This window comes from Crocuta crocuta, unplaced genomic scaffold (genome assembly GCF_008692635.1).
Source record: "Crocuta crocuta isolate KB4526 unplaced genomic scaffold, BGI_CrCroc_1.0 scaffold192, whole genome shotgun sequence".
Lineage (NCBI taxonomy): Eukaryota > Metazoa > Chordata > Mammalia > Carnivora > Hyaenidae > Crocuta > Crocuta crocuta.
The window spans coordinates 953,685-975,819 of NW_027528803.1; positions in this window are offsets into that span (position 1 = coordinate 953,685).

Genomic DNA, 22,135 nt, shown 5'->3' on the forward strand with positions numbered 1-22,135 from the left:
GAGATGCTTCACACTATACATGCTCATATTCTGTGAAAAAACACACGAATATAACTTTAAGACTTAATCTATTCTGGACTACTAGGTGTATGTCCAGTATGCAATAGTAAGCTCCCTCAATCCAAGGTCCTCATTCTACTTCATCTGAATGTTCTGATTGACTGTATTTTTTAATTAATTTTGTAAAATTTGATACTGGGTAATATGCTTTATTCATGTGAGTCTGATTTTACAACAAAATCCTACATGTTAAGGAAAATTCTTAGAAACTTACTTAGCTAAGATTGATAATGAAGACGGCAAATACTTTTGCAAACTCTTTTTGGTAAGGGAAAAACAAAAATTCATATGCATACCATACCAAACTGTATCAAGTCAGAATTCTATGAGAACCGTATTATGTCAGGGCTGAATAATCATGTATTGTACAAGCTTACTGTTAACTTTCCCAAGTGAACGTAGGCACACATCAACTATCTAAAAAAAACTTTTTAAAAATGAACAGAGTTCCATGACAGAATAAAGTTTACTGGAAAGAAATATGGTGTACAGCAGTATTTGTAATAGATAATACATAAAAATTTATGAATATTAATATTTAAAATGTCCTTAAGTTCTACTCAAATCTATACTTTCTACTTTGGGCTTTTTTTTTTTTAAACAAGATGAATACGTATCTTATAGGCTGTTAATAAGCCTTTGGTCATTAATGTTTCAGTTATTGGTTTATGGCTAGTCTTGGCTTCCACTTCTAGTATGTATTTTGGGCTATCAAAGAAAGCAAGCTTTCTGTTTGGACTACTACAATTCAATCTGCTCCCTTTAGTCATTCTACAATACATTGAATTTTGGTGCCATGGAGTATTTGAGATTTCTAAGTGATCAGGCCATATTTCCTTCAAGGACATCACAAGTTGGGCAGCTTTGTCAAGATCAGCTACAATTCAGCTATGAATAGAGAGCCAATAAGCACTTCTGAATTATATGGTTCTAAATATCTTTGCAATGGCTTTTATGTAAGTCTCTTCAATTAAAATTGTAGGTATTATCACATTTAAAAATTGTGGTTTTCAGTATGTGAGTCTGAGGAAAATTGAGACAGAATGATTGGTATGGTATTATACTTACAACTATAATTGTGAGTTTACAAGCTTCAATGGAAAAACATTATAAAGTTGCAGGACTTAGGGTTTAGACAGTAGCATTAAGTCAGAGGGTATTTATATTTATGTCCTCCCATGGCCAATTGTTAATTCTCTTGTGCTGGGCATAAGGTAAAACGGGAAGATGTGAGGACCCCTATAATTCCTCAAAGTACTATCATTGTATTCTATTTGCCTCATTTTTTCATTGAAATACTTTGATTGGTATGGATGTTGTTTTTGTCTACTAATATCCTTTCTTTTTGCATTATTTATAGCCATATTTTTCAATCTCTTGGCTTTACGACAAAGGAAGGGTTGGGCTCTTGTAATTTGGCTCTTTGAACATGGGCAGTTGTTTGATTTTAAGGTGAGGAAATTCTTTTGGGTTTTGGTTTGTCTATGGATTGTATCTGCTTAAATTAAAAGGGCTGCTAAGTCAAATCACCATTTTCATGTTTAACCAATGTCTGATAGAGTTGAGACTCCCTCATTTCTACAACTGGGTTGAAATCCAAATATTACTTAAAGCTTTAATGTAGGCTGGTTTTGAAATTATCTCATAATTTCATTCATAATTTCTTATCATGCTGTTTATAGTTTTGAATTTTTGTTCAATATCTCATTAAGGATTGATGGCCCTGAATAGAGTCCTCTTCTACCTTATGGCTATTATAAAACCTTTTTATGCATTATGCGTCTTAGGCTATTCATGACTTTTAAGTTACATCCTTTGTCTCTGATTATTTCAACAAATAGATCAATTATCAGAATTCTGGCATACCTGGGACATTGGCATCTAATATAATTCTAAACTCTTGCTTCATTTTTTTCTATCTTCTTTGATTTTCAGAAGTTCTTAAATGTAGCTCGGCAACAAACCAGAAGTTAGATTTTATTGTAAATTAAGCAACTCTACCTCCAGGAACTCAAACAATGTTTATTGAATTAAGGACACTATTACAATCATAAAGAAATGATGATTCATTCAGTACATTTTTCTCAGTATGATCTTTGGATGAGCTCTTATACTAAAAAATAAAAGTTTGGGATTTTTTTTGAGATGAACAAACAAATGTATATACACGAGATCATAAAAGAAGGGAGGATACCTTTTTTTTTAAGCTTATTTATTTTGAGAGAGAGAGCACAAGCAGTGGAAGGGCAGAGAGAGAGAAGAGACAGAAAGAATTCCAAGCAGGCTCAGCACTGTCAGTGCAGAGCTCAACATAGGGCTTGATCTCATGAACCATGCAATCATGGCCTGAGCCAGTCAAGAGTCGGATGCTTAACTGACTAAACCACCCAGGTGCCCTGAGGACACCTTTAATGAGGATTAATCAAGGATTTAGGGAAACCTTTCAATTACCTAAACAAAATTTATATTAAAGACCTGTTTGCATAGAATATAGCTAATGATTTACAGGTCCCATATCTGCTTGTGCTAGGTTATACGTGGAAAGAAATTTAAAGCATTTGATCAAAGTCCATTCCCTATGAACAAAACACAAAGACTATAGAACAGCTGGTGGTAAAAGACAAGTAGAAAATATGGGAAGTATCACAGAGCAATTTTTTGGTTTAAAAAGAGTCTGGTCTTAAAATTTATTTTGAGTGTGCCTCTGTGACATAATATGAGTATATGTAAAATGAGAAGATGGAGACTGAAAAATATAAAAGAGTAATCTAAGACCATTGAAGTAGTTTATTAGAAACTGAATATATTTGGCTAGGTGAGAGAGCCACCACATCACACAAGAGAAAGTATAATGAACTCTCTGGGTAAAGAATGAAAGGACTAGATCTAAGTTTATGATGACAAATCCTCAAATACTTCCTTGAGGACTGGTAATTATTCTGCTGTGAAGCCATTGACCAATAACATCTGGAATGAGCTGCATAGTTTTTTGATCATTGTATCTATTTGTCTATCATCTGTATATGTATCAGCCTATATATGTATACATCTCTGTGTCATGTATCTGTATACCTATGTACTGATTATCTATATGTCCAAGTATCTATGTTTGTATGTATCCATCTAACTATATATCTGACTGTCTCACTTTCCTTAATATTAGCAACAATAAGTATGTAGTGAGAAAGTTCATATGCACATCCCTAAGCTCAGAAAAAAAATACATCTATCAAATTCTGATGCCAGTATATATTTTCTATCAACAGATACTGCTCATTCAGCACTTATTTTTGGATGTCTACTATGTATAAGTTGTATTTTCGATACCAAAATTATTAAAAGCTTTTGTGGTCTCCAAAATCATTCCTCTAAGTTGTGAGGTATGTATAAAACACATCATACTGTAAGTACTTATAATAATTATTCCCCCTATTTGGGTGAGGTATAAGAAAAATCCAGACATCTCTTTTATGTGTTGCTAAAACTCATTTTAAATTTGAGACCCTGTTTTATATGGAGATGGACCCACTTGGATCCACTGGAAAATAAGCAGAGGTTCACATAGATTTCAAATTGCTTTCAGGGTCACTTAAGGAGCTTCTGCAATAATTGAATGGGGGCTGGATTTATGCATTTGGAGTCTGTCTGGTATACACATTACAACTCCACTTGAAGTCAGAATCCCACATAGAGTGTTGCAGCTGTATTGGCAGTTAAGCAAAGTGCATATTTCTGTTGAGCAGCATCATTGTGAATCACGGTAAAGGGAAACATTTATCTCTTATAAAACTTCCCACAGATGCACATCTCCCTGAGCTTTGTGAGTCTGTTTCTAATTCACATGCCAGAGACAGAGCTTATTATTGCTTACTGTAATATTGCTTTCAACATAAGAACTCAATTTCCCATACAAGCTGCCAGAGTATTTATTATGTTTATTATATTTGAGCAAAGTACAAATAAAATGATTCTGGGGGGAAATGGAACACGCCCTTGAAATAAACTGACCCATGTTCGCTAAGAAACTTATAATACATGTGATATCTAATGGAGGTATAACAAAGTAGGTTGCCAGTTTTGAAGGGGCAGAGGAAAAGTTTGCAACAGAACTTGAATTAAATTTATCCCTGAAGCTTAGCCTGCTGCTATAATCTTTTCCATTTTATTTCCTAAATCAGTGGAAAGCTTTTTTGAATGTTGTGCAAAAATATACAGATGTATATAACATTACACTGCCGAGATCAAATGGTGATTAAATGAAAGCTTTGGTCATCTTCTGAGAGAAGGCACACACACTTGGTTTTGGTCCTGTTCCTTACACTCAGTTAGAATGTGTGAAAAATGAACAAAGTCTAGAAACTGCTGAACATGCTCTTTAGCATTACTTACAAGAATCGAGTGATCATTATGTAAGGGAATAAGTACTTTGATTCTACAGACTATCCATCTAGTAATATCACATTTAAATATGAGAAAGATAAAGAGTTGCAGGTGTCTTCTGCTGCCCCAGTGAACAGAGATTACTGTAATCTCTCACTACTTTCTTCTAGAGTATCCCAGAGGAGAGAAACACTGCTTCATAAAAAGCAATATGATCATGGTAAAAAATAAAAATGACACAACAGCACTATCATCTCCTCATGTCTATTCCATGGGGGACTAAAAATCATGTTTACAAAACAGTATAAGCTGTTTTCCATGGATTTACAATAGGAACCATGATATGCTGTCCAATTCAACATGATTTCTATGTTTGCATACTCAAATAATCATAATTCAATTTTCAGCCAGAAACAACTTTGTTTTTCTGATTATCCCTGACATCCCTTTTCCCCTTTCCCATTAGTGCTATCGCACTTACTTTTGTGTGTCACACTTGCCTATTTGGTTCCTATCACACATAATAAGTCACTTTATTTTCATTTTATTCCAACTGTATCTCAAAGCAAATGTCCACTAATTTGTTTTGAGGATTTCCATGCCCCATTCCCTGAAATGGTGCTCTGACCAAAGAAAAAAGAAGGAGGAAAAGAAACTCAACAAAACAAAATATCCTGAGCATAAAAGCCACAAATGGTGCTGTGTCATTTGAATATATGTATCTGAAAGAATTAGTGCTTGTTAGTATGACCTTTAGCCTACTATTCCCATGCTATCTTTGATTGCCAAACTTTCTGTGCATTAAATAAACATGAAATGGCAACATGCTTGTAGAATTTAAATTCCTGTTCAGTTTCAATGCAAAGTTGCTGTTACTCTTGGCTTCATCCCAGATATGATATAGTAAGCAAAGAAATGTGAAGAGACCACCAGCAATCCCTGCCTGTGCTGCAGACCCAAATAAGGTTGAAAATAGAAGGGCAAGAGGGTAATTGACCTTTTGATTGACTCTTCAGAAAATAAAATATACATGGAATCATTGGCTTAACTTAAGGTTTTCAAGTAGTGATGGAAATGAACCTAGAGAACCTTTAAAGTAAAAAGAGGAAGACACTTTATTTTTCAGAGTTTCCTGAAAATATTTATTACAGTATTAAAAAAAAAAAAAGAAAAACACTTTGTGAGCATACACAGCTTCTGCATGCCCGTGGCACAGAGGTATTCTCAAGTCAGAGTTGCCCTTTTCTTCTGGAAATAATTACCTCTACAGACTACCTCTCCTCGCCCTTCATCCTTTACTGACTTGCTCCCCACTTCCTCCTAAGGTCAGGAGAGATTAATGGGTCTGGTTTACTTTTTTTTAATGTTTATTCCTGATAGAAAGAAATAGAGACAAAGATGGTGGGGGAGGGGAAGAAGGAGAGAGAAACACTGAATATGAAGCAGGCTCCAGGCTCTGAGCTGTAGGCACAGAGCCTGATGCGGGTCTCAAACTCAAAAACCAGGAGATGATGACCTGAGCCGAAGGTGGACGCTTAACCGGCCAAGCCACCCAGGCACTCCTGGGTTACTTTTAACCAGCTCTCTGCAGCTTTGCCTGGAAAACTGGAAGTATCTCTCAAGATAGAGCTATTTTGGCTTGTTTCTCAAGCTCAGAATCTGGCAGTAATTTACACTGTAGCTGCTTTTCGTTTTCCCTTGACCATCACAAAATTGCTTCCTTTTTATTTGGTCTGGATTTGTTTATAACACTGTGTCTCTGAGTACCACCTTTGGAGTGTGTGTGTGTGCTTAAATTACCATTTGATTTACTTTGCTTAGGAATTGACACAGGTTTTAAAAATAGGGAAGAAAAACTGGGAAATAAGGACTGAGAGCTGGAGAGCAGAGGGAGCATGTGGGCATGGGGCTGTGGCTAGGTCCTCAGGACACAGCAACCTTGCCTTACAGCACGGTATGCAAGATGACTACTAATATTTAGGTGCCTGAATGAAAATTTCATAAAAGCATTTCTGTTTTCCTTGTTTATGTGACTCAATTTTCTTAGGAAAATAAAACATTTTATTGGAAACAGTAGTCCATCTAGCCCACACAATAATAAAAATATTTTAGGCTTCTAATAGGCACGTATGGTTTACATCGAACACACACACACACACACACACACACATATGTATATACTTACACACACATATATACATATATACCCTCTTCAGTTAGTGATTTAAAGAAGTCTTACAAAAGAAAAAGAATCAAGGTATTTTAGCCCCCCAAGCCTATATTCCTATAAATACCATATAACTAACTGTGTAAATGATAATAGGGTGAAGTCACCATGATAGCTATGAAGAAAACAGCAATACCTATAAACTATGTCAATATAAAAAAAAAATTGATAGTGTTAACTGTTTCCTTAGTGTTCATAATCTCTTACACAAAAGTATACTCAAAAGAATATCTGTGTGAGAAATATGTGTGGTCAAGATATTGCTCCCAACTGTTCCCAGCCCCAATTTTAAACATAACCGAAATGTAAAAACGACATAATATGCTATATTGTTTGTAAACTGATTCCTTATAAATTTGATATTGACTTGAAAGGAATTCATATTATGACTATGTTTTAAAAAAGAGAACAAGTTATAAATAAAAGCAAATTTTTTTTAAAAAAATAGGGAAGAAAAAGACCAAAAAATCATAACCTCTAATTCCAAGCAAAGTCCACTTAACGTGGCAGGCACTGCTACCTAACCACACCTAAGTTATTCATAACTTAGGATAATTATGTGGACATAATGAATGCATATAATTTGATGAGTTTGGAGATATTCATACATCTCTGAAAATACCATGACAATCAAGGTAATAAACGTACCCATCACCTCCAAAAGTTTCCCTCTGCGCCTCACTTTGTGTATGTGTTAAGAATACTTAATGTGAGATCAACCCTCTTAATAATTTTAAGTGCTATATAATACTGAATCATTCACCATAAGCATGATGTTGTGAAACAGATCTCTAGAACACATTAAGCTATAAGTAAAACTTTGTACCTATTGAGCAACTACTGATTTCTCCATCTCCCCTACATGTAAATCTAATATATTCTAAATTAATGGTGAAGGGCCTATCTTGGGCCACTGGAGACTTTTCCATATCTCTGTCAGGAAGAGGAGTGAGATTAAAATTGGAAGCAAGAACTGAAACAGCTTTTAGGATACTCACTGTCCAGGTATGCAGTTTTAAACTTCTCTGTATCATCAGAAACTCAGGAGCTATCCAGGGAGCTATTGAGCTAGAACTGACTTGGGATGCTGATGAGTATTTTTGGAGGGGAATGCCGTAAGGTCAATGAGCACTGGAAGGCACTATGAAGTGCTACCTGGGCAGACAAGGAAAGAATTAAGGGACTCTTAACTTTCAATTCAATCATGTAAATTCTCTGAGCCTCAACTTCCTCCTTACACAACATGCTGCTTCTCCTCTTATGTAGACTAAAAGAGAAAATGCATGCAAATGTAGCTAGATCAGAAATCTAGTTAGAGTCACAGAGGCAGAGAAAGTGAAATGGCTAAGATTCTTATCAATCACTTAGAAACTGGCTATTTTATTATTGTATCTACCATTTTTATTGCATTATCTGTGTTAATCACAGTGCTAGACATCTTATATTCACTGTCATGTTCACATATCAACTGACAAAGTGATTGCCTAATGTCTTCATTTTATATAAGAGGACACTAAACTCAAGGAAAGGTAAATGGCTAGTAGAATTCTCAGGACGCTGCTTTGTGGCATTGAAGTGATTCACCCTCAGGTTTTTACAACTCTGGACTTTGTTCTCTTACTTCCTTCATGATGCATTAATTTAGAGCCCATCTCTGACAACCAAATGAATGGGGAAAGCAAGCAAGGTAGATGTGAGACATCTGTTACAAGGAAGGAGTCCCTGTATCTGATATGTGGTCTGACTTTTGTGTTACGGATCAATTCCAGATTAGCAGTTCAACTTGAACAAATATTTGAGTGAAGTTTATGTGTAGAGTCGATTATTAGCTGCTATTAGTCAGCATATCATTTTTTTGTACCAATTAAGAGCTTCAGTTTTGGTGATGAGAGCCCATTCTCTTCCACTTACTAGTTATCTGACCCTGGATAATTTAATTTTTCAAGAGCAATAAAAATTATAAAATTAAGACAATGATATTACCTACTTTATAGGATATTTGGAAAATCTGATAATAAAACATATATTAAATACTTATCATTGTGCTTGATACAGTATAGTAAAATGTTAATGGATGCTAAGTGTTATATTAATGTCATTTTCCTCATGTCACAAATAACTTTTTTTAAAAATAGGTTTACCCAGGTATTATTGTTATACAAAAACACTGGACATATTTAATATATATAATTTGACGAGTTTGGAGATATGCATACATCTCTGAAAACACCGTGACAATCAAGGTAATAAATGTACCCATCACCTACCTCTGAAAGGTTTCCTCTGCCCCTCACTTTGTGTATGTGTTAAGAACACTTACAGTGAGATCAACCCTCTTAATAATTTTAAGTGCTATATAATACTGAATCATTCACCATAAGCATTGATGTTGTAAAACAGATCTCTAGGACACACTCTTCTATAAGTAAAACTTTGTTACCAGTTGAACAGCTACTGATTTCTCCATCTCGCCTAGCCACTGGCAACCATCATTCTACTCTATTTCTATGAGTTTGACTACTTCGAAAGCCCATGTAAGTAGAATCCTGCAGTACTTGTTCTTCTGTGACTGGTTTATTTCACTTAGCATAATAATCTCTAGGTGTATCCATGTTGTTGCATTCATCATGGCAAAGGTGCTTGAATAGACGTTTCTCCAAAGAAGACATGCAATTAAAATGTACGTGACAAACAGATGCGTGAAAAAGTGATCAGCATCAATAATCATCTGGGAATCAGAATCAAAATCAAGTGAGATATCACCTCACAGCTGTTAGAATGTCTATCATCAAAAGAAAAAAAAAAGATAAGTGTTGCAAGTATGTGGAGAAATTGGAAACCTATACACTCTAAGTGGAAATGTAAAATGGTACAGCCACCATGGAAAGCAAGGAAGTATATAGCTTCGCAAAATACTAACTAACCATATGATCCAGCAACCCTACCCTAATTGAAATCAGGATCTCTAAGAGATGTTTATACTCTTAAACTCATTGCAGCATTGTTCACATCAGCCAAGGTACGGAAACATCCTAAATGTCATCTACAGATGAATGGATTTAAAAAAATGTGGTATATACATACAATGGAATATATCCAGTCCTTATAAAGAAGGAAATCCAAATGACTGTTATTGTGTGGTATGGGAAGGGAATTGGAAGAGGTTTCCATCTCTGCCCTGGATTGTTAAGATCGTATGTTGATTCTGTGTAATTCTTCTTTGGTAACTTTTACCCTCAACATGTGCCTGAATATTCTTGTCTTATATTTCATTTGGGAATTCTGAGTAGGTCAAACTTGGAAACAGGTCAACAATGAGTTGAATAGGGTTTCAGGATGAGTAAGTGGTCTCTCTGACTTTATTTCTATCCTGGATTCTCACTGCTTTTTTATTTCCCTTGATTCAAGATATACAACCTCTTTTGATAGGGGTTGGAGTGGAAAGAAAGAAGAAATCTAGATCACTATTCCTTCAAATCTAATCACTATTATCACAGGTTCTGAGCCTCTTGAAACTTTAAAGAATCATCTACAAATAAGATTGAGAAAGAGGAACCTGGTCAAACACTCTTATTTAGTTCACATTTTAAAAGTTGCTTTGGAATCAATAAAAAAAACTGATCATAGTTTCATCCTGAAGAGAGAAGGAGAGGGGGTGAGGTAGGGAGGAAGGGGGATGGGAAGAGAATTATGTGAAGGAAATATTTTTGACTTAATTCCCCAAATGGGAACGGGTGGTGAAATTATCTGGGAAGAGAGAGGTTAAAATATGATAAGCATTACAAGAATAAAAAAATCAACATTTAAGATTATATTACACAATTTATTTTTTATTCACTAGCACTTGAAATCTTTAGCATATTGTATAGGATTAAAATGATTGAAGCTATACTCACTGAAAAATCTATATCCCTTTTTTCTTTGTTTCTATATTAATCTCCAAAGTAGCAGTGATATTTAAATCAATGATAATAGGTTTTTATTTTAATATTTGGGTCCAGTGAAGTCAATTTCTTTTTAAAAGAATCTTAAATTGTAAGTTCAAATAAGAAAACTTTTGGCTGTTTAGTACCAATAGAATATATTTTATAATCACATCTGAATTTTGGGAATGACCAGCTAACTCAGAAATTCTTACATTATGTATCCTCCATTGTTTCCTGAAACATGAAGAAATAGGGAACACAGCTTTCTTGCTGCATATTTTTCTTCAAAGTGGCAAAAGGCTTTTTTGCTGCATTATTCTTCTTCAAAGATCAGTGGGAATTGGTGCTGCTCACACACATACATGCATATACGTTCTCAGATAATAAGCCCGTACGTAAAACATCACCGAATCAAAAGAAGCGAAATGAAGTGACATTTAGGCTGTGAAGTCTTAATTTACACACCACAATGATTAGAGTGTTTTAATATCATAATAACTGATAAATAGACTATGTGTCAAACATTTCATTCCTTTTTAATCAAAACTCCTAGTCTGCTAAATTAATAACCCCCTTGGGGTACAGCAGCAGATTTCTAATTTAGTCATAGAACATTAATAATGAAAAGTTCTGGGGGCACATTCCTTTATTTATGTTCCTCTTTTTATTTAATTATCAAGGAGGTTTAAAAAGACAAAGCAAGAAGGAGGGTGTTACCTTGACAGTTGCAAGCAATACAGATAAATGCAGAATGATTCAAATTACAGACTTTAAACATTGAAAGAACACTGTGAACTCAGGCATTTAAATCCGTCCACCCACCCCCAAATTAGAAAGCCTTTCAATAATGTTTCTGTTGTATGCTCAGCCAAGGTCTGCCTGGGTACTTCCAATTCAATTCCATGAACATTTACTATCCATCTGTTTTTCACTGAGTACTGGAGAAGAACGGAAAGGCACAAATACATGAGTAGAAGATCTAGGTGGGAGAGGTATATATAAAAATTAATTACAAAAAAACATATAAAAGTAATAAATTGAGAATTTATCATTTACCTGAAAACAAATGAGAAAAGACAAAAAGTCTTTTTAAAGGAAAAAACATAAATACCAAAAGCAAGAAAAATGTTTTCAAAGGCCCAGAAATTATGGAAAACTCTGAAAGAGTAATTGGTGGGGATTGAGAAGGGCCAGATAACGGAAAACCTGTGTAGAACAGCTCTGTGTTCCAAGCCAGGAGGTGGTAGAGAGAAGACCAGGAAGAGTACCTGTGGCCAATATAAAGGAGGTATAATAAGGAAGTCATTTGGGGTAACTGAGTGGACTGCCCCCACAACTATGCTGCCCATTGAAGCACATTAGGTAGTGTAACACATTAGGTAGGGAGTCCCTCCCACTCTCTTACCCTTCAAGATGGAAAATGCATCCTCAATTAGGCATATGGCAAAGGTACATACAATTTCTAACATAAAATCACAAATCACCAGGTCTTTAGGGAAAGCAATCAAAATGAACAAGCAATCAAAATGTAACCAACACTAAATTCTCCATGAGAAATCCAGTCTGGTGGGAACAAGGAAGCAATAATACTACTAGAGAGAGAATTTAAAACAGGTATAATTGAGAGTCTCATAAGGATAACAAAGATGCTGCATCTATGATCCCCAAACAGACTTCTATTTAAAAAGAAAAGCAATTATGAGTTCTTAGAAAATAAATAAATAATAAAAGTGTGTTATTAATGGCAGAATGGAAAAAGTAAAAGAAAAGAGAGAGGGCCCAAATAGATAAAATCACAAATGAAAATGGATTTATTATAATCAATCCTTCTGAAATACAGCAATTATCAAGGAATCCAATGAAAAATTATATGGTAACAAACTGGACAACCTAGAAGAAATGGACAAATTCCTGAACACCCACATACTACCAAAACTCAAATGGAAAGAAATAGAAAATTTGAACAGACCCCTAATTAGTGAAGAAATTGTATCAGTTATCAAAAATCTCCCCACAAATAAGAGTCCTGGACCAGATGGCTTCCCTGGGGAATTCTACCAGACATTTAAAGCAGAGTTAATACCTATCCTTCTCAAGCTGTTCCAAAAAATAGAAATAGATGGAAAACTTCCAGACTTAGCCTATGAAGCCAGCATTCCTGTGATTCCCAAACCAGAGACACCAAGCAAAAAAATAGAACTACAGGCCAATATCCCAGAGTGACTTTTTCAAACTAGAATTCTGATTCTTCATCAATGTGATACAAGGAAAGTAATAGGACATAACATACAAGAGAATCAGGTCTAGAAGAGCTACATAAACTTTATTCAAATATAATTATATATAATGTTTATAATAAAATAAATTAATACAGTTATATTTGCCTCTACACATTTGGAAGCTGGTCAGTCCAGTGAAACTCTATATAAATCTGCTTTTTCTATGATGCTGTTGATTATAGTCAGTGGAGCAAGCAGTTGTTAAGAAAAGAAAGATGCTAACTGTGAGAAAAATGATATTAATTGGAACCTGGAAGAACAAGCTGGACCCTATAAAGTTGGATTAGAACCCACATTGGTCACTTACTGTCTTTCAGTGTCTAATTTCTGTGCGTTATTTGAAGGAGACAAGGGCACCTTTCATTCCAGAGCCAAACATTGACCTGGCCCCGGATTTGGAGTAGTGGCAGAAGAGATCTGGAAGGAGTAGGAGAAGTTCTAGGCCTGGCTGCTGTTCCACAGAAAGCCAATAGTGTGTATGCCTGGTGGTCGGTAATGGCTTTCAAGGCATGCAAATCACATAGCTCTTATCTCTCTTAATCCTCTCAGGTCAAATGCCTCATCTGGCCACACTTACCTGAGACTACACAGGGAAGGGAAGAGGTCCACCAATTTGAGAATTAAGTGGGTACAACTGACCTGTACTGATACATGCTGATGTATTCAGCTATTCTACTTATTTGAAATCACTCTGTCTCTTTCACGTAAATTGTTTAATCAGTGTCACAATCCTGTTTTACATGACTCAAATTGTATCGAAATTATTCTTATTGTCACTGTTTTTGTCATTGTTGTTAGCATATACCAGAATTCCACACTAGCTGTTTGTTCCAATATTGAATCTTTAAACCCACACCAGCTTTTATTAAAGACTTTTAAATGCTTTGCTCAAGTTATTCAACAAATTGAACAAATTATTTGTTAGAATTCTGTGATTGATTTATATTTTGAATCTTTTACATCCTAAGTCTGATGAGGGAGTGCATTTAGAAATAGTTCGTGGATCCTTTAATTCAGAATATTTGTATGTATGCAGTCCAATCTAGTTTCTTGTTCATTGTGTAGTATGATAATTTTTGTAACATGTTTTTGTATAAAAGCATAAAATATAATATATATGTATATATACACATTCTTCCAATCTAACAGTATAGCTGTAGCCTACTTATTCACATTGAACCCATGCCAGCCTAAAATGTCAGCTGTTTCTTTTCGTAAATGAATTCAAACTCATCAATAACCTTTGGTTTAAAAAAATAACATTTATCAACATATCCTCTACTGATTTATATTTTCTGAAACTCATCTTTGTCCCCTTTTGCAATTGTTTGTTTCTTTATTTTTATCTAAAGATGTCTTCCATCTTCTGACCTGGTTTCCTTTTTCCTTTCTCTATGTGTACATATGATTATTTTAGGCCTGGAGACAAAAATCATTTAGAAGAATGAGTATTGCCTGTTTCTCTCAAAACGTAATTACAAACTATAGCCCTAATAAACTGGTTTTATTATTGAATCACAGACATTAAGTCTAAAAGTAACTGAGAATTAAAGGGCACAAAAACTTAAACAGGCTTATTTAATAAACCAGTTCAAAGATATTGTTAAAAAATATCTTCAATTTGATAATCCTGCAACATAAAGTACAATCAAGGAAGACATTTTATATGGATTTCTACATGTCAGAAAGAAGTAATAATGCAAATTGTAGCATGTCAATTAAAATATTACAGACTATGACATTGTTGAGATCATGTTCCTGACCACAATTTCCAGTATGTGTTGGCTGTGTGACTTAGAACAGTGTATGATGGGGCGCCTAGGTGGCTTAGTCGGTTAAGCGTCCGACTTTTGCTTAGGTCATGATCTCGCGGTTTGTGGGTTCGAGCCCCGCGTCGGGCTCTGTGCTGACTGCCAGCTCAGAGCCTGGAGNTCCAATTCTTGATTTCTCCCATCTGTAAGAAGAAAACAGAATGTCCATATAACATATAGATTATATTAGAAGTAGTGTAAGATAATAATTAGATAATAACTTTAAAATATAGCATAATATTTTTTCCTTTTTTAAATGTTATTAATTTTTTTTATTTCAATTTCAGTGTAGTTAACATAAAGTGTTATGGGGCACCTGGGTGGCTCAGTCATTTGAGGGACCGCCTTTGGCTTACGTCGTGATCTTTCGGTTCATGGGTTCAAACCCCGTGTCGGACTCTGTGCTGACAGCTAGCTCAGGGCCTGGAGACTGTTTCAGATTTGGTATCTCTCTCTCCCAGACGTGCCCTTGCTCACACTGTCTGTCTGTCTCTCTCTCAGAAATAAATAAAACATTAAATTTTTTTTTAAAAACCCATAGACTGTTATATTAGTTTCAGATGTACAATATAGTGATTCAACAATTATATACATAGTGCTCATAATGATAAGTATACTCATTAAGGGTTTTTTTTTTTTTTTAGTTTATTTTCAGAGAGAGAAGAGAGAGGGAGAGAGCATGGACAGGGGAGGGGCATAGAGGGGGAGAGAGAGAAACCCAAGCAGGCTCCATGATATCAGCACAGAGCCCGATGTGGGGCTTGATTTCACCAAGCATGAGATCATGACCTGAGCTGAAATCAAGAGTTGGACATTTAACCAACTAAGCCACCCAGACGCCCCACTCTCTAAGTTTTAATTGCTGCAATACTGTCACAGTCAACAAAATGGCTTTGCTTTTGTTTATTTCTGCTTAGACTTGCCTTTCCTCTTCCTAGTAATAGTATCAAGTACTCTTAATAACTGAGAATGGGTTCACCTCCTGTAGTAGGTGAATCATAATATGCTAAAGCAATTTAGTAAGTTATTAATTAAATTATTATTTAATCTTTCCACATGTATCCTTTGACTTGAGCCCTCCACTCCAGGAACTTAAGCACTTAAAATCAAAATTAAATCTTCATTTAATGTACAAAACAAAAATTTTAATAAAATAAGATGCATTAATTCCTAATATCCTATTTTCTGTATTTTTCCCCATTGCTAGCAAAGGGTATCCTTATAGTCTTAAAATTCTCCCATTCAAGATGCACATGACTAAAGGTAGATGCCATGTAAGCGGCTGTTTTTGATTTTATTCACTGCTCTGGGTCTCTGACACATTTACCATTAATAGTGTGTACCAGGTAGGCTGTATTCTGCTTCTAGTAGGAAAAATATGGCTAATGTTGGCCTGGTTGTATCACTTCAGACTCTGGTGATGGTTGTACAATAGTTCAAAAGCAACAGGGTACTAAATTGTCTTGTCTTTCCATTCAGGAATGCAAGGGGACTACAGCAGCTTTTAACAAGATGTCCTCACAAGGTGAAGGTATCTTTTTACTTATTTTTATCAGTGAGAAAAACCTTGTCAAGAAACACCAAACATGTTGGCCACAGGGACAATTTGGATTTCAGGGTAATCTTTTCAGAGAGGTGTGTCATCCTCAGTAGTCTCAGTCTTAGTCCTTGGATTAAGCCACAGCCCTTTTATTGTGATTCTTCTGCTTCTTCATCTCTAACAGAACAAGAATTGTTATTTCTGGCCCACCTCTTTTATGGTTGTTTCAACAAAAAATCATTGGTTGCATAATAACTGGCTCATTTAGTCCTAAACCCATTCAAAGGAGCAGAGAACTTTGTAATTGCCAGTTAGCTTTATCTTGTATTAAATAACAAGGATTTAGAATGCTCATGAATTAAAAGTTTACGTGGTGAAGTTTTACAGAAAAATAAAAGTTTTAACTCAAATTTATGTATATTCTGTAACAAAATATACTAAATATCAAAACTAGAATATTTATTATAGTTTTCTTCTAAGGAAAAGAAACCATAACCATAATTTTGTAAACATTCATGGCATTCCAATTCATGATTACCTTCGTCCCTCATTTCTTAAAAACCTGGATATCTGTTAATATGTGCTCATAAGTATTAGGATCACCAATTAAGATCAACAGCAGAATGAATTTTTCTTAGTCTCCCTGTGATAGATTATTATGGACACTTTTGCTAATGTATTAGGAAAAGAAGCAAAAATAGCATTTTTTGTATTGTATGACTACATGCCCATAAAATAAAAAATAAACATAAAATGATAAACTGCTAAAACTAATAAAATATGTTTTGGCTGAATACCTATATACAAAGGGATAGATAAATATCAAAACAGCTTTTGATAACGAAAAATATTTATTTGCAAAGGCAGCCATCAACAACTAAAAACTCCTACAAAATAGTTTTGTAAGGTATGAACAGGATCTCATTCTGAAAGACTATAAAGTATTTATTGAGTAACAAAGAAAAATTTTTCTTTAAAAGAAGCAGTAAGTAAACTGAATACTTTGGAAGATTCAATATTGCAATTATATTATTTCATTCTAAAAAAAAACACTTCCAATAAAATTTTCATAACTTTTTATTTTGATTTAATTTCAAACTTTAGAAAAGTTGTGACACAACTACACTTTTATAAGTCCCTTTTTACAGATTCAACCATTATTAACATTTTGCTCCATTTAATTTATTCTGTTTATTTTTTTAAAATATTTTATTTATTTTTGAGAGACGGATAGAGACAGCATGAGCAGGGAGGGTCAGAGAGAGAGGGAGACACAGAATCCGAAGCAGGCTCCAGGCTCTGAGCTGTTAGCACAGAGCCCAACGCGTGGCTCAAACCCACAAACTGCGAGATCATGACCTGAGCTGAAGTCAGATGCTTAACAGACTGAGCCACCCAGGAGCCCCTGAACTTTCAATGCATAATATAAGGAGGTACATAATGTTAGTTTGTCCTATTATCAATCATGTTGTTGATCACTGGTTTAATTTGGTGCCTTTAGTGTTCTCTATTTTATAAAGTTACTACTTTCTTCTTTGCAATTAGTGAGTAATTGGTGGAGACTATGTAAACAACATATTCTTCATCGAAGTTTACTTATTTTAGTATCTCAATGATTCCTGTCTGAATCAATTGCAACTCTGATGGTTGCAAAATGGTAATTAATTAACTCTATCTTGGTTTAATTCATTGGAAGTCTATAAAGAAATATTTTTTCCTCTTCCACTATTAACTTATATTTATTTTATTATGCACTAATAGAATCTTATTCTATAACTTTCAATGTATTACTGTCATTATTTACTCTGTGTTCAAACTGATTTGGTCAGTGGAAGCTCCTTTGATACATTACTGTAAGTCCTTCAACAATTATTATTGCCCTGTCTCTGGAATCATTTTTCCACAGAGCCCTGGTTTTTGTTTTGTTTTGTTTTATTTATTTATTTTTTTTTAGTGGAGGGTGATATTTAAATAAAAACATCTAGGCACAAGAGATGGTCATTCCTATAGGGATGTCATTGTTTCTATATCCTTTCGGGGGGGGGGGGAAACTAGGAAAATGTGGTGTGTGCGTGTGTGTATATATGTACCTATTTCTATATCTACTTTCGAGTTTAAACTGATACATCCAATTCCAATCTAATACCATAAGTTTTATTCTAGACCTCCTCCTTTTATTTGTAACAGCTCCTATTATATTATCTTTAATATATTTACTTATTTCATCATTCCTGGAATACATAGAATATAGACTCAGAATCCCTAATTCAACCCATTTCAGATAATAGTCTGCTAACCCTAGTAACTAAAGTTTCATAAATTGTTTTAATCATTAGTTTGAAAGTATGTTATAAAAATCCCATGCTTAAAAGTTACTGAATTCATTTTTTAAATGTTTGTTTGTTTAGAAAGAGCATACTAGCCCACATAAGCCGGGGAGGGACAGAGAGAGAGAGAGAGAGAGACAGAAAGAGAGAATCCCAAGCAGGCTCTGTGCTGTCTCACAGGGGGCTCAATCTCACCAACTGTGAAATAATGACCTGAGCCCAAATCAAGAGACAGATGCTCCACTGACTGAGCTACCCAGGTGTATTAGTTTTCTTTTAAACTACTTCCCTCCTCCTCTTCTTCCTCCTTCTCGTTCTTTTCCTCCTTCTTATTTAGTATGGTTATATTATGCATTTGAAGTAGTTTCAGGTTCTTTTTTCTCTGTCTTCCATTTTAAGTTTTCCATATTCGTTTTCTGCTACCTTCCTAGTACAAGTTATGATTCCATTTCCTCTGGATTAATGCAGTAATTCCTGATTGATCTTCATTCTTCAATAAGGCAGTCAAAGTAATCTTCTTTTAGTATCCTTGACTACATCATTCCCTGGCTCTAAACACTCCAAATGGTTTCCTGTATAACTTAGACTAATACAAAGAGTTGACAATCACCTACAAGTTTCTATATGAGCTGCCTTCTCTTCTGAAGTCTCCTTTAACTCTATTTGCATACCTACACTGATTCATTGATATTCTTCAAGTATCCCAGGCACTCTCCTGCTTATTTCCCTTGTTTTACCCTGTGTTTAAAATGCTCTTTCCCTAAACCAGAGAGTTAGTTGTTTCCTTATTTTCTTCAGGACTGTTCTTAATGACTTCTTAGTGAGATTTTTTTTAAAAAAAACAACTACCACTTTATTCTTCTCCATAGTACTTACTGCAAACATGTTACATAGTTTTCTTATTTATTCTCCCTATTTCTGAATCAGAGTGTAAATTTCAATAAGCAGAAGTGTTTGTGCTTTGCTTATTCTGTATCTCAATGCTGGTACTGTGCATGGTACAGTAAATTTTTAATAAATAATGACTGGATGAATTTAATTAATTAGCTGATCTTATCTTCATAGCCTCTTTTAGGACATAAGAAAGGAGACAACATAAACTTGCTTAAAATATTTAATGGAATTGGGGTTTTATCTTGCAAGTTTTCAAAGTATTTTTCCTGAATAAGTTACTTTCTATGGGGCATACACATATGTTGTATTGGGTTAAGGATATTGGAGTTTAATTGTATAAGTTGGGCTATAGGGTAAAAAAAAATCTTGCTTACTTCAGGAGGCTATGTAATTTTTCATTTTCCCAAATCTACCAAGAAATCTTTTTGAAAATCTCACTTTCTCTGATATGCTGCAAGTTTTGACTCTGCTCTGGACTTTCCATTCTCTGGAGTTGCATAATATTTTAGAGAAAATAGCATGCAGTGATTGCAAAGAAGCGTTTGTATTCTCTTTGCTCTGGGTGGGCAGGGATTTTTCATTTCATACATCATTACAGCTTTCTCCAATGATTGGGCACCAATTTCATCTCACTCCATTACAACAAGCTACCTGCTCACAAACTCCGCATCCAGGCCAAGCTGAAACAATCTCCACACCACATTGTCTGCAAAACCTTGTAATTTCAATTGTTCATGCTAAAATGTTATGTTATGCATTTCAGTGCAATCTCATCATACTAGCACGTAGGAATAGGCTAATGAACTGTAACAAAACTCAGTTTCAGAAATGTCAAACATAATGAAAAAAGGAAAAAAAATAATAGAAATACATAGATCCTCAATTGGATTTATACGTTCTTTGTGTTAAGACTTATGTAAGTTTTATACACTCTATTACTGTTTTACTTCAAATACCTAAGTATTTTCGCATTATTCAACTAGTCTATCTGCATTAATACACTGAACCAGCATCAAAAGCTCCTGACTCAATATTCATTCTCAAGTTTGCCACTGTCAATTAGGTTACATTTTCTCCATATACTTGGTCACTAAATTTGAGAGGAATCTCAGATAACTATCTTTATTCATTCATTTTTGTTGTTGCTTTCTGGTATTATGTTTGAGCATTTACTGTATGTAAGTTTCCAAAAACACCATGGTGAATTTAGCAGAAATGATGTCCATCCTCACAGAGCATACAACCTAGTGGAGGAAACAGAAATTAATAAACAGTTCTTCAGATTTATAAAGCTAACATATGGGCTATGAAAGCAGAGTTTAGAGACCTGTATAGTATTGCAAACCAAGGTTCCAAGGGGTCAGAAAATTTCCTATATATTATTTCTTTTCTGAGAAAATTAATTGACCCAACTGTGGGGAATAGATGAGGGGGAGTAGACATGAATATGTATTTTAGGGGAGAGCTTCTTATGTGCACACCTCTAGAGGAAGGGGGAAATACTGTGAGTTTAATCAACTAGAAGAGAGCAACATGACCCTGATATCAGGAAAAAATGGGAAATGGCAAAACGAGGCTGGAGATGTTGGCGCAACCACATTGTGCTGGATTTGGGACTTTATTTTAAGAATCAAATGACTCTACTGAGGAATTTCTAAAATTGGAATAAATTTGTCAGATATTCATTTTAGTATGTTCCTTTTAGCAATAGTGAAGAAAATGGCTTTGCAAAGACCAAAGATAGAAACTACAAAGAGCAGGAGATGCAGCCAATTGAGATGAGGGTGTCTTGATACCAGTAGAAATGGAGAAATGCATATAGACTAAAGAGATGTTCCTAAAGGGAAAATAAACAAGATGTAATAACTCAACATAAAAAGTGAAGGGAATAGATGTGTCAGGAATGATACCTTGATTACTTAAATATTTAATCAATAAACATTGCTTTAGTCCCTATTAAATCTAAGAGCTATTCAAAGGCTAGAGCTACAGCAGTGAAAACAAATGTTTGCCTTCGTGTAATTTACATCCCAGGTGTGGGAGATGGGCAATCAAATAATTACCAAGAAAAATATACAGTTGTGCAATGGTGAGAAATGGAGAAAAATAAACTCCGGAAAACTTATGAGGAAGATGAATTTAAAGGTAAGAGGATAGAATTATAATTTTAAGGAAATGAGTCAAAGAAAACCACACTGACAAGGTGAAATTTGAGCAAAGATTTAAAAAAGGACATCAATCTAAAGAATACCAAGAAAGTGACATTTATGCATATATTTGAAAGGGATGAAGAAAGCAAACTTGAAGATAGTTGGAATAATGCAGCACCTGGGTGGCTCAGTTGGTTAAGTGTCTGACTTTTGATTTTGGCTCAGGTCATGATCTCATGGGTTGTGAGATGAATCCCCACATCAGGCTCTGTGCTGACAAAATGGAGCCTGCTTGGGATTCCCTCTCTCCTTCTCTGCCCCTCCCCTGCTTGCACTCTTTCTCAAAATAAATAAATAAACATAAAAAAAAAAAAGATAGTTGGAACAAGAGTAGTCACGTCAGATTTATTTTGTTGATTTTTTTCCTTTTGTAGAATTTTAAAAATTCATTTTAAGGTCTTTTTCAGCTATCATCTACAATATTGCTGTCTCCTCACACATCTTCGCCTCAGCCTATTCTCCTTATTCTTCTCTTTCTTTT